The following is a 14,917-nucleotide window of genomic DNA, read 5'->3' as shown; positions in this document are numbered from 1 at the left end:
ACCTGGCAGTAACCATTGATATATCTGTCAGCAAGTTTCCATCACGGTCGTTGCACATCACGGGAGAAGGTGCTGGTTTTCTCCGCACGCCATTGGCAGTTTCGTAAAATCTCCGCATATCATTCTGTTTCACATTCTTTCTTTTTTTCTTATGCTCTATTTTCTTTTTGCGATAGATGTGTTTTTCGGCTACTCTTGCTTCCTTATATTATATCGTTCGCTGCTCTGCCGGGTCCTCGACACCAGCATCTGGCTTCTGGCACATGTATGTCGAGTGATGAACTATAGCATTATCGTTGAAATTGACAAAAATAAAAAGGTTTAAAAATGTTTTGCCTACGGGGGTTGGAATGTGCCAGCTACCCTTTATCTTCATTTTGTATATTGCATATTATTTAAGTCGAACAGGCATGATGAATTATAAAAAACCATCATAAAACCGAAATAAAATTATTTAGGTTTTATGGCGGCTCTAATAGCATCCTCGAAACTATTAGGACTTTGAAATGTTGCTTGGGTGGTTTCTTGTCCTACTGGGCGAGTTAGCTCGTAGAATAACAAGCTACCATGCGTCTCCACGAATTTGATTTTGTGGCATAAATAGTTGTGGCGTCAGGATCCCACTAATCCATTAATTTACATCCTACCGTCGTCGGATTACCCACCTTTGCATCTCTACTCGCATTTAAACCCGGATATGCAGTAAAATCCTAATCAGTAGAAGAACTCCTTCCCCTTACAGTTAGCCGGCTCTCACACGACATGCGACAAAATTCAAAGTGATGATGCTACATCGTACCGTGTCGAATAATTTCGCGCGCTCACTTCGTCCGCAAGGGAATCGCAACGACGAAGACGTCGTCGACGTCGCCGACGGAAGACAAACCAAAGGCAAACAGCAGACTAAACGCCGATTTTCGCATTGACTGATTGAGCTGAGCTGGGACCTCCGCCGGCGTCCGGCATCCGCGCGCGTGAGAGACTCTGTTCCTGCTGCACACGTTTGTTGCTGGCGTTTGGTCGCAGACGTCGACGTCGTTGTCGCCGCCGCCGTCGTCGCCGTCGGTCCCAGACACTGTTGATTCTTTTTAGCGTGCTGCCTGCTGCCAGTAATCGCACAGTTTTCCTTCGACCGTTCGTGGGGCATAATCTCGAATCTCGTTCCTCCTCGAGCCACAGTAGTCAGTCTCAGTTCGGGCGCAGCGCGTGTTGTGTATTACGACGGCGGCCGCGTCTCGTTTTATCGCTATAGTTCTGGTGCGATTCTCGTGTTGTGCGGTTGACAACGACGGACGACCGGGACCGGACTCGAGTGTTGTTGGCGCGCGCGACCTTTTTTCCGAGTTTTGAACTTTACGCGTTCCGGTAGTTGCCCACTTGCATAGTTCAACACGGTTCTAAAACACACGGATGGGAAATGATGGATGTACGCTATTCTAGTGGGTGGTGTGTTACGGTGAGATTCCAAATATGAACGTGCTGTTTGCTAACAATTCAAATAGTGATAGTGATAGTAGCGATCAGAAGACATTCCCTCTCTGCACATCGAGGATCGTCTCGCTTCGGTGGGGTCAGCTGTTTCACGTAGGTTGTGAAGTAATCCAAGCTATTCTGTGCGTGATGAATTCTTCCACGATCCGCGGTTTGTGATTTGTGTCGATGATTTGAGCACATACAAACAGTATACACTAAACTCTACGGGACCGGACGGAGACGCCGAGACACATTTCAAAGCCGTCGGAGAAGATCGCGTGTGGTGCATTTTTCTGTGCGTTTCTTATTCTTCTTGGGATCTCGCTCATCCCACTGCCGTTCGCAAGTGCGCGAATTTTCGTTGGCGGCGGCAGTCGTCAGTGGAAAACACTACCGAACCGAGGTGACAGACGCGGGTGGCTTCTTGTTCTGCTGCACGGTGTGCGAATTTGTGTGTGACGACAGTGACGACGGCGACAAGAAGATGCTGGTGGTGATCACCGCCAAACGGCGACGACGAATGTGGTGAAAATTTCTTTTCAAGTGAGTTTCCATTCCAAGTCGGGGACGAAGAAGGCAAGAACCTAGTATTAGTACCGAATTATTAACAGAAAAAAATGTGCTGTTTTTTGTTTGCGTTTCTTTTGTGGTTTATACTCTGGATGTTTACTTAAAGGTGGCAGTTCTCAAGTTTTCACCTTCGATGTACCACTTCCAAGTTTCAGTTATGAAACTTTCAGAATTTGTGTAATCCTATTTTTCTTATATATTTACCCGTTGATGTAAACGTTTCACTTTACAGCAACTTCTCATTTATCTATTGAGAAGTTACCAGTCAAGTTGTGTTCTCATAAAAGTTCTCTCTGAAAGATATGAAATAATGTTTCTTTTTTTTTTAATTGACTAAATCTATCGAAAAGATTTATTCGACTTTTGAAGTTTTTTTTAAATCAATTTAATAACTAGTATATCTTTCTGTAAAGTTAACCCCATATAGAACTTCTTTACTTTTGTGTCAAATGATGAAAGATTACCTTAGAAAGAAGTTGTCTTCATTATGTTCTATTTTAAACCATGTTTGACAAAAATACAAGAAAAAGAATCGATGCTGTTTTTATTAAACACAACTCCTTATTTTTAATAATATATAAACACCCATTGCATTGTGATTACATGTAGACTAGGGTGGCCCACATTTATATGAAAAACAAACATTTTGAAAAATGCCAAGTCTTACCTCCTAAATCAGTTGCTTTGGACTCCCAGAAGCTACGTTCAAAATTTGAGAAAAATCGGTTGAGCCTAAGGGAGCGATCAAAACGCTTGAAGTTTGTATGGAAAAACTTGGCCAAATGTATGCAGAAATTTTAAGTTTTCGAATTTTGCCGCTAGGTGGCGCTGTAAGCGTTCAATAAATAAACCCTTTGGTATTATCGTAGGTGACTATATTCCAAAGAACTTTGTCGAACACCGCGAAGTAATCCGACGGCTGTAAAAAAGTTATACCCTAGGCAAAGTGAGGCAAAGTATTGAGATTTCATTATTGATATTATTCCTTTACATGTATTGGAAAAACAACAATAAAGTTTATCCTCACTTTACCTAGGGTATAACTTTTTTCACAGACGTTGAATCACTTAGCGGTCTTCGGCAAAGTTGTTTTGCATATAGTCACCTACTATAACACCACCTAGCCACCTAGCGGTAAAATTCGAAAACTTAAAATTTCTGCATGCATTTGGCCAAGTTTTCCCATACAAACTTCAAGCGGTTTGAGCGCCCCCTTAGGCTTAATTGATTTTGCTCAAATTTTGAACGTTGCTTCTGGAAGTTCAAAACAACTGATTTAGAAGGCAAGATTCGGCATTTTTCCAAATTTTTGTTTTTCGTATAAGTGTGGGCCACCTTAATGTAGACATTTCTAAAACGGTTGAGTGGCTAGACAATGTTATTTACAATAAGTTTACAGAGGTTTTGCCATTTTAAGGTTTATCAAAATTCCAGTATTTTTAACCATTTTATTGTGGAACGTTTCTGTCATTCAGAATCAGTGTTAAGAGAGTTTTCAAGAGAGTTATTCTCAGAGTGATACTTGTTTTGTTATTCTGTTCGTTTCATATATCAACCAGTATTTGACTTATTGCAGTGTTATCTCGTATGATGTGTTCAGTATTTTTAATTCATTTAGTAAGAAATAATGGAATATTCAGTTTGATTACAATTAACACGGGATTCTTCAGTTAGCCTAGTGGTTAAGGCTATGGATTGCCAATTCGGAGACGACGGGTTCGATTCCCGTTCCAGTCGGGAAATTTTTCTCGACTCCCTGGGCATAGTGTATCATTGTGCTTGCCTCACAATATACAAATTCTTGCAATGGTAGGCAAAGAACGTTCTTCAATTAATAACCGTGGAAGTGCCCAAAGAACACTAAGCTCAAGCAAGGCAAGTCCCAGTGGGGACTTAGAGCCATAAAAAAGAAGAAGAAGAACAATTAACACTAGGACAGATTGACTATTCTGGAAATACTACTTCTTTGAAATACTCATCAACATTTGTCGTAAGTGATTTCAATATTGATCCGCTCAAGCAAACTAGAAGATCATCAAGATTCAACGATTTAGTGGCATGTTATCTAAGCCAGAGGAGTCAAGCAGTTTATTACAATGGGTGCTGTCTGATTACGAACTAGCTTTAACCGGTGTTTCCCAAGAATCACTGCTTGGACCAATTCTTTTCACACTCTTCATAAACAATCTTCCAAGTGTGGTAGATTGTTGTTCAGCTCATCTATTTGCAGATGATGTGCAAATTTATATTTGTTCTCAGAGAGGTGAACCAGCGTCTGACTGAAAGCCTCTTTAACCCTAAAAGGGATACCTTCATGGCCTCAGTTTCGTAACCTCGCTGAGTGTGTTCTATCAAAGACGAGCTTATGGAACTTATGGAATGGTCAAAAATAATTCTTTCCCTGCTAATCGTGATAATACTAAAGCGATATAATTTTACAAGCTTTGAAATACCCCATGCCAACTTCTAATCGATGGTGTTCAATTTACTGATCGTGTTAAAAATTTGAATGTTATCTTCACAAATAACTTAGATTGGGGGGCTCGTATCAAAATGCAATGCTCCAAAATCTATCATGAAAAAGATTGAGTTGTTCGACTAAATACTGTAATTTTTCCATCAAATTGAAGCTTTTTAAATCTTTGATTCTGCCTCATGTTTTGCACTGTGATTTCCGCACAAATGCAATGGCTGGATCAATGAAGTGGCTAAGAGTTGCGTTGAATACATGTGGGGTATTATTAGCTGAAATAATTCACCGACATCAATAAAAGAAATAAATGCATTCCCGTGCTTTGAAAAAGATCTTCTGCAGCATTTACAGTTTAAGAAAGCAAGTATTGTTAAGCCAAAAATATTAACATTAATTAAAGAGATAAGTAAATACATTTAATAAATAAATAACGAAAACAAAAAAAAAACAAACCAGAAAAAAGAAGTAGGAAATTGGAGCGGACGTGATGTGATGATTAGAATTTTTTGAGCATTTTTGTAACTTTTCCTTGCAGGATAATTGAAAATTTTATATTTTTGTATGATAGGACTGTTTTGTATAAGGTACCCCGGGCCATGTGGGACCTGAAAATGTGCTAATTTGGTTTTGTCATGCCAAAAATGTTTTAACGAAAATTATTTAACATGTAATTTCAAACGATTTGAAAGACGTATATTTCTATTTATTAACCCTCTAATACCCAAATTTTTTATGTTGATCTAAATGTCATTTTTCGTCATCTTAAATCGATTTAAACATGTTTTGGAAGATGTTTCTTTTTAATTCTCGATTTCGTGAATTGCAGTTTTTGATTTTTCTAATTTTTATTTTGAACATCCCTACACTTTTATATTTTTCCCGGAAGCCAATTTGGGGAACGGATTTTTTGAGATGAAAACATTTTGAGATTTTATGATTATTGTTGAAATATCATTATTTTAATTTTTTTTCGCAAGAAAATTTTATTTTCCGTGAAATTAGGAAATAATTTTGGAGTGTTTTCGATTCCCTTAAACTATCAAACAAGGATAGAATGATTTGAAAAATTTTGAATAGGTTAATTGTAGCGATTTAATACAAAATAAACAATGTCTTCTTGAAGGTGACTAAAACATCAATTTTTCAATGATTTAAAAAAATGTAAATAGGCTTTAAAATACACCAAAAACTATTTTGAGATACACAAAACAGTCCTAAATATCAGCCAAAAATATAAAAATTTTGATTTTTCACGAAACAAAAATTACAAAAATGCTCAAACTATACCCCGTCTAAAGGCGGGGTTGGGTATTAGTGGGTTAACATGCATTAAAACTGTTTCAAAATATTTGCATTCCATATATTATGCATGTAATGGAAAGTGTAGCAGTTAGCAGATCCTCATTTACTGCGTTTCACGGGGCAAGTGAGGCCTGTTCAGTGGCTAAATATAAGTTGCTGCAAATATTGCGCACGTCCCACCCCACTGGACCCCTTTCGCAGTTAGTATAAGTGCGGGATTGTGAATAAAACTGCGATTTCGCATCGAATCGTGTCGTTGTCTTCTGCCCACTTATGCATTACAAGGTGCTGAATAAGCGATCAGAAGACACCGAAACGATTCGATGCTAAATCGCAGTTTTATTCACGACCCCGCACTTATACTAACTGCGAAAGGGGTCCAGTGGGGGTGGGAAATCGAGTTTTGCAACGAGTTGCATACAACATTTTTTGCAATGAACAAAATAACGGTAGAATCTTATTTATTTAAATAGTACCATCGTGCTTTTCCATGGCTGAATGAGAGCGCCCACGTGTGCCATCCTACTAAATTTGAAACAAGCAAGCCATGCTATAACCGTCACAATCGTCACAATATTTCAAGCTCTTACCGAGGAAACTTTGGTTTCCAATCAAACAATAGCTTAATGATTCATAATGCAACCGAAATGAGTTATCATTCCGGTTATAACTCTCAAATCAAAGAATTGCATCATCAACCATAATGCAACTCTTTGATTTGGTGAAGAAAAGCAGGCCGTTACGATACCAAAAAGGCAAGTATAAAAGTAGATATTATAGTGCAGAATTGCAAAACTATCTTATACGGAAAGCTATCAGTAGGTCGGCTTCAGAGGCACATTCTCCCAATGTGATGTAATATATCACATTGACATTCTCCTCCATTTGGGAAATTTTTTGCCATCGTCATGAATACGAACCTATTCATTATTTACCTGAGGGAAGGGAGGAATAAAAGATGGGATAGGGAAAAGGAAGGTAAGGGAATAGGATCGACACAATTGCATAAACGTACCACAACGCGTTGCAACGGGTTCAACCAGCGCCCTGAAAAGAGCACAGTAAAAATGCATAAAGCGTAAATTAAGCCTATAAAAGCACAAGGTTAACTCTGCTGTAATTCTGCAAAGTGACGTAAGCGCCATTAAAAATTTCGAAATTTTATGGTATATTATATATAACTAGCTGTACCCGGCAAACTATGTCTTGCCTACTGCGTTTTTGACGTTTCAAGTTTCTATCCAAAACCAAGTCCCAGGTCACAAAATGTATGGAAGATCGATTTTCAAAAACTTTCAATTTTTCCATGTTTTTTGCCTCATAACCCTTTATAAGGTCGAGAAAACTAGAAGAGTTGTCAACGCATACTATTATGGAAATGATTATATACATGATAACATGTACAAAACAATTTTTGTTTGAAAGAAACTCTCAAAAATCTAGGTGGCAATATAGTTGCCACTGCCCGTTAAGCCCAAAAACGCTGGTGGCAATATAGTTGCCACTGCCCGTTTACTCCAAAAACGAGCTTTTGAGGTGGCAATATAGTTGCCACTGCCCGTTTAGGCCACCAGCGCTGGTGACAATATTCTTGCCACTGCCCGTTTAGGGTACTTTTCTTCTTTTGACTTCGACAAAAAGCCGGAAAACAGATTTCACAGTGGATTAGGGCTTAACCCATAATATAAACTGTGTAGTTCAGCTCATGTCAACCCATAATTTGATTATTTCTTGAAATATTTACCAAATTTATAATTTTACAATAAGTTTGAGCTAATTTTCTTCACGCGGTCAAATTTAGCCAATTTTGAGACTGCAAATGGCTCCCAAATTGTTGTTAAAGATTTGTTTAGTACCAAAAAAATACCAGGCGTTGTTAGTAATCCCAATTTTACGTGAACCAAAAAAAAGTTTGAAATTAATTGTTATAAAACAGAAAAAAATACAAACAGTAGGTGGCAATATAGTTGCCACTGCCTTATAAAGGGATAAACCTTACTTGGGTGAAAACTAACAGAACAAAACTAAGACGACCAAAATCGGTCCTTTCGTTCGCAAGTTATGCGCGGTCCCACGTATGCCACTGCATTTTTATATATATAGATATATAGTGTAAACATAACACTGTGCAATGCCTGCTGTATTAGAATGCAAGATCTAGTCGTAATCTATCATCTATGGAAAAAAACTTAGAGGATGACCAAGAGTTTTATGCATACACACTTAATTTGGAATACCGTGCTCGGTAAATTTTTGACGAAAATAGAACAGCTGTATGCAGCTATACTGCATTGTTTACCTTTTGCATCAGGTTTTGACAGTTGGTGTACTGAGCCTCAGTAAAATCGATTACCGAAGCTACCGAAATAGTTTTGCTGTTCTATTTTCGTCAAAAAAGTGCTGTACAGGCAATTCAGGATTGAGTGTGTTGTGTAATAACTAAAAAATGGGCTAAAACTATCAATGTCTCTTACGTCACTTTGCAGAATTACGGCAGAACTGCACTATTGCTCCGGTTAGCGCAGTTAGGACAGAATACTGCGAAGGGCGCCCAAGTACTCCACAGGCTCCGTTAAGCGGTTAGGAATTTATTAGACCTATTTAACCATTCATTCCTAGGCACGGAAAGCATATAGCCGCAACACACCATGAATTAGGGGTCACCTGATTAATGGACTCTTACCACCGGAATTCTTAGCCATTGAATTAAATGCTTTGGCTGTTTTCCTACTCTTTGCATCGACCAATATGGCGCTAGCTTCTATGCGCGAAAAATCGCTAAAAGTAAATTGCAAAAATATTGTATGGCGAATAGTATCTAAAGGCGTATTTCTCAAAGTGGAACACATTATTCGGAAAAATATTTGGTAGCACAATGATGACCGGTTTGATGCCTACCAAATATTTTTTCAGTAAAAGCTTTTCATTTCGAGAAATTCGAGTTTATAGATGCTTTTCGCCATACATATTAAAATAATTTTACTCCTGCTGACAACATTGAACGCACCACGCTATGTCCAAAGGGAAGTATTATGAAAATCGAATGTACCTCAAATGTTATTCCATAGGATCGTAGGTTTAGACCTCTAGTTTCAGAATCTGTGCAGTTTAAAATATTTCATCTTGGGTTTTTCGATATTTTTCGAATTTTTTGATTTTTTTCCTGTTTTCCCATACAAATGGCGAAAAAAGTCATTTTAAGGTTAATTTCATCCCATATAAAAATGTATGGGAAAAAAACCCAAGATGGATTATTTTAAATCGCACATATTCTGAATCTAGAGGTTCGAAATACGGTTCGAACGAATAAACTTTGAGGTACATTCACTTTTCATAATACTTCCCTTTGGACATAGCGGGCGCACGTGGGTATTCCATTGTGTCAACCGCTACCGACGGCTGATAGAACAAAGAAGCTAATATTGATGATCAACTTCATACGGACCCAGACAGCCGCGGACAGGGTAATCCTGACTTACCGTTTAAACCGAGGTGAAGGAATTGATCCTAAGGGACTGTCTTCTTCTTTTTCGTAACATCCCAACTGGTACAAATTTGCAGAGCAATTTTTCAAGGGCTTCCAGAACAAATAACTTAAAAAATTTTAGGTGGACCTCCAGGGATCACAGAAAAAAAATCTGTAGGGTTCCCATATGTAATTCCTGAGAATATCACACAGACTTCTCCTGGGAATGCTACTAGAATTCGTTCATTTTTTTTCCCCAAGAACTTCTTATCCTGTTATTTCTAGAGTTCCTTCTGGGATGTTTTCTGAAACTCTGGGATTCGTTCAAAACTTTCTTTTTGGGATCCTTCAGAAAGGTTCTCAGATTTTTCAAAGAATTCTTTCCGGAACCCATGAAGAAGTCGCTTTTGGAATTTTCCTGAAGATCTTTCTGGAACACTATCAGTAATGTCTTCTGGTATTTCTCAAGAAGTTCCCAGAACAGAACCGCAGAACAAATAAATCTGAAATACTCAACAAAGGAGTTCCAGGGGAAATATCATGAAAAAGTCCGGGAGAAATCCTTGCAAGAATTCTCTCATAAGGACTTCCTGCAGGAATATCCTTTAGAAATCCCGGAGACAACCCACTGAGCAAATAATCTTTATAAGAAATCCCATAAAAATTCCCTTGGGAGTCTCTGGCAGAATTCCAGAAGAAAAATCTTTAAAGAAAGATCAAAGAGAATGTCAAAAGGAAACACTGGAAATTTCAGTTAGATATCCAATAGTACTCCCAGAATAAACGCCTTGTGGGATCCTAGAAGATTTTTTTTTGAATAATCGAAAAATCACTAAAGGAGCTGAGGAATGCATACTTCTCAAGATATCTCAGTAAAATTTTCTGGAGGAACTGCACAAGGAGACCTTATTCAAATCTGAGAAGGAATTCTCGAACAAAAACGCTGGTGGAAGTCCAGTGCTAGAACCAACTTCAGGAACAGAAGTATGAGTTTGGTCAAATTTCAGGGTCCACCAAGCTACCAGAAAATCAAGCGGCCAATGTAATATTAAGTGGTCGAAAAAAAGCTCAATAGTAAATTCGATTTCATAAATGTCCGAAATTTGAAAAGTTGCAAACTAGGATTTAAAATTAATGAAATTGAGCCACTACCCCGCTGGAACCAGTATTCCAAAACTGGAAAAAATGAATTCAGGCTGCAAAATATTCACAGTCATTGAGAAACTTGACTAATTCCGCATTGAATATAAGAAACAAAAATAACGCTGTTGATTTTCCTCTTCATCCATTCAGTCATTTTCAGGAAGAAAGTATTCATACCGAAGGTAGCTTAACCGATCGGGACTGAAAATCGTCTGCCTCCGCGTTTTCTTGCTGAATTATTCTGCGTTCGGCTATATGAGTCCAGAAGTTCTTGGTTGTTCGTCTATGGAACTTGCTGAAAGGATACATACATAGTGCAATAGAGATGTAGTTAACCCTTCAGAACGCGCGCCGTTGTAAAAAGTACAACACCAACAAAAAACTCGCTCGTCGTATGCAGAACGAGTGCGGTGCAGTTTTAATATCAAACCGGCGCGCGCCCTGAAAGGTTAACAAACAAAACCGACGGAAATGTTTTATCTACTAGAACTAGTTCTTCGTGTAATGGTAAATTATTTTAAGTTTATCATCATTAACATCATTAAGCTTCTATCAGCAGCACATTTCTGCAAAGACCTTTAGACCCCAACAATTGCTTCGACCTCGCAGAACAAAAGAACGCAAAAACAAATCACCAAAACTCAACGGCCGGTCGTTGACACGTGTGCATTTATAGGCCAAGCACTGTTGTTTGCCAAATTGTCGCATCGATTACTGCAAACAAATCCGCAACGATGTGAACATTGTTTTCAAAACATCCCAGAACAAATGTGCGTACACGCTTCGGCAACGCAATTGCGACCCCGCGCCAATATACCTACGTATGTACCAACAAGTCGACGTAACGTTTGTCAACAAATGTAGGAACACACATTCCGCATCTGTTTGTCTACATGTGCAGCTCTAAACAATAAAATCCTTACGCAGCTCTCCGGAGGCAAATTTACGCGACCAACACAAGAGTCGGCGAAATATGATAGAAGCCGCGAATCGTGGTTCGCTTGTTCGACCAACAACACCGACAACGATAACAACATCGTGTTATTTATTTCTCGACACTTTAAACCGTAGACCGAACCAAAAAATTCCTTGGGCCAGCATTTCTCACCCAACGCACCGCGCCGTGTAGTGAGGATTCATGAGCTGGTGGCGTTGCCACTTGCGTCATAAAAGTGTGGATGGGATGGCAATTTGAAATCCGAGAATTAGGTTAGTAATGAAATGATATGGATTTTTGAAGTTGTTGTTTTAGTGAATAGCAAAGGTTACTACCAAATATAAGCGCTCACTACTGTTTGGATTTTTGAGACTTACTCTAGAAATCAACGCTATGTCCAGAGGGAGTTGTTATGAAAAGTATATGTACCTCAAATTTTATTCCCTAGAACTTCTAATGGTTTCGGCTTGCAGTCACAGAAATAAGCGTTGATTATTTTAATTCATCGCCGACGTTTCGATCCTCGGGTTTGGATCTTCTTCAGGGCTCGAAGTTAAACAACTTGTGAAGTGCCGTTTTTACACGGATGTATGTCGGGATTTTGGTGAAATGGCCTCATTAGCAATTTTTGTACCCCTGCTAGGTTAACGCGAAAGTTAATTAATGGGGATTTTACACACTGTTCGACGTCCGGAATTTTGTTACGCTTTGAACCTTTTTCAGATGTTTCACCGTCGAAGAAAGGGAGATTACACATTCCCTAGGATCGTCGTTTTGGACCTCTAACAGAATTTGTGCTGTTCAAAATACATCTTCCAGTACTTCGAGTGCAGCTCATTTCAGAAGCTGAACCTGAAAATATGGTAATGAAGAATTTGTGCAGCTTGACCAGTTCTACAAGAAAGTCACGGGAAACCCGCTCTCCTTTTTATATTTAAGGTCGATGTCATCACTAATCTTTGAAATATGCCAATTTTTTTTATCTGTATTAACGAGATGATAGTTTTAGTAGCCTTCATGCTTTAAATACCATCAATTTGAATTTCAAATCACATCACCTTGTGTTGATGTTGAAAAAAGTTTTATTTGATTTACATTCAAAAGGATATATCATAAAATTTGTTTGGGTTTCTGCACACTGTAATATACATGGTAATGAACAAGCGGATGCATTAGCAAAATTAAGTGTTACCCGTGGTGTAATTTTCAATCGTGAGATATTTCCTTCTGAATATTTTCCCGAAATAAAAAATCATTCCCTTAATAGTTGGCAATTGAATTGGAATTCTAATGACAAGGGACGATGGTGCCATTCCATATGTCCTAAAGTGAATCATTTCCCTTGGTTTAAAAATTTATCTGGGAGTAGAAATTTCATCTGTACTTTTTCCAGATTGATGTCCAACCATTATATTTGCAATAGTCATTTATATCGCATCAACATTAAAGATTCAAATTTATGTGAATGTGGTGTATAGTATGAAGACATTGATCATATTATAACCAATTGTTCTCGGTTTATTGCACCGAGAAAGATATTATTTGACAGTTTGGTCGCTGCAGGTTTTTCTATTCCTGTATCTATACGGGATATTTTGGGCCTAAAGAATGATTTTTTGCTAAAACATTTATTTAAATTCCTTAATGCGATTTCTTATTTTGTATGATACTGTTCTTTTCGTTTTGTTTTTTTTTTCAGCTGTGAAGATTCACTTCGGATGACCCTCCTTGCACATGATTCTCCCTTGGATTTCTGGATATATACTCGTTAAACGATTTGGCTTGTTGTCCTCCATCAAGATTTCGGCTCTTCTATGGTTCACTGCCGTGTGAGCCTTTAGTTTAAAGTTATTATTATAATGTTTTTTTGAAAAGAAAAAAGAGGTTTTCTGCCTTTTTGAGATAGATTTCGGAATTGAGGAAATCACTCAAAGGGGCTTTTCCCTCTTTCCAAATTTTGAGTTAAATAAATAATAATAATAATAATAATGTATTAACGAGATTTTTAGCCCTAGGCTAGTTCATCTCGGGACCCACGCTTTACTTCCCTTCCGAAGGAAGATCTCACATTTTGTGAGTTTGTCGGGAGTGGGATTCGCTCCCAGGTCCTCGGCATGATAGTAAAGTGTTCTAACCATCACACCAGATCCGCTCCACAAATGTCAATTAATATTCATCATGATTATAGATAGGTGTATCGTGACCACTATTAATTCCAGTCTCTTTTTTTCGGTTTTAGTTCCGTAACAGTAAAATTTAAAACAAATGGCGCGAGTGGAGTAGGACCAAGCAGAAGAGCTGTTGGAATTACAGAAGCAGATACGCTATTCCTAAAATGTTGAAAAGCATTTTCGTAGTTTTCACGCGGATTCACAGAACGGTGTTATGTTCACAGACCATTTTCAAGACAGTGCAGTGTGGTGCAGTATGTTACATTCTATTCGGTAGCCCAGCAGATTGCGCCACTATTCAATTTGATCTATTGAGGTAACTCCCTTCTATCTCGATCTGAAGTTGAGGTAAACTTCCTTCAGATGACAGCATGGAGAAGAGAAGCCTTCTCTATAAACTTACAGCTTCCGAACCTTAACGTCGACTAGGACGAGGTATTTTGAGTATATAGGTAGCTCAAATTTTCTAGTTTTAGAAACGAAGTTAAACGGATTTAGATGAAAATGCATCTCGATGTTGACAATGACTGAATAACTATTTACTTCATCGAATTTGTATACTTACTTCAGTCCTGGGCACCCAGAGTGGTGCAGAGGGCCGAATTGAAAGTTTTTTATCCTGGGCGATTGCCAGCAATCGCCTTGACCTGTGGCCGGGTCAAATTTCTGTCGACTTGCTTGATTTCGTTGTTGAGGCTGCGCCGCCATGAGCCTCTGGGTCTGCCTCTGCTGCGATGTCCTGCAGGGTTCCAATCTAACACTTGCCTGCATATTTCGTTTCCGCCCCTGCGTAGAGTTTGGCCGACCCACTTCCACTTCCGTTCCCGTATTTCTGTCGCTATCGGCATTTGATGACATCGACGATGGAGCTTCACGTTGGAAATTCAATTGTGAGGCAACCATATTTCACTTTAATTTACGTTAACAATTTGACAATTATGTTGTTATTATAGAAAAAATATAAAACAATTGTAAAATATGTTTACAGCCGAAAAAATAAAAATTCAAATGTGTTATCTCTTGGCTCCTATTACCGCTCATGCATCCATTCACCGCTCACTGGATATTTTTTTCATTGAATCACAGAAACTATTCATTTATAAAAACAAAATAACTTTTATTTACCAACTAGCTGGCCCGGCAAACTTTGTCTTGCCCGGTTGTGGTGTTTTGACAACTGTTGAGCTCAAAATATCACCGCACTCTAGATTGGTTTCATTTCGAACGTGTTGATTTTCTTCCCAGCTCATGAAAAATCAGCACTTATTCAATTTTCGTACTTTTTAAGTAAATTTTCGTAACTTTTTGTACATATGAACACAGCCACCATGAATACGAATCGAACCGTGCAAGAATCGAGCTGATCGGTTCATCCGTTCGTG

General features: G+C 38.5%; 1 protein-coding gene across 2 annotated transcripts in view; it reads left to right on the top strand.

The window, feature by feature from the left end:
* Positions 1 to 932: 932 nt before the first annotated feature.
* LOC115265295 (uncharacterized) overlaps positions 933 to 14,917 on the top strand; it is a 326,298-nt gene continuing 312,313 nt past the window's right edge. The window contains exon 1 of one of the 2 annotated variants that reach the window (XM_029869785.2): positions 933 to 2,016. The gene's annotated coding sequence lies outside the window, so the exon portion shown is untranslated. The remainder of the gene's footprint in view (positions 2,017 to 14,917) is intronic. The other variant, XM_029869786.2, reaches the window with a different exon arrangement.

Source organism: Aedes albopictus, chromosome 2, assembly GCF_035046485.1.
Source record: "Aedes albopictus strain Foshan chromosome 2, AalbF5, whole genome shotgun sequence".
NCBI classification, from domain to species: Eukaryota; Metazoa; Arthropoda; class Insecta; order Diptera; family Culicidae; genus Aedes; species Aedes albopictus.
Note: the sequence above shows the minus strand (reverse complement) of the source record. Positions and strands in the feature narration are given on the sequence as shown.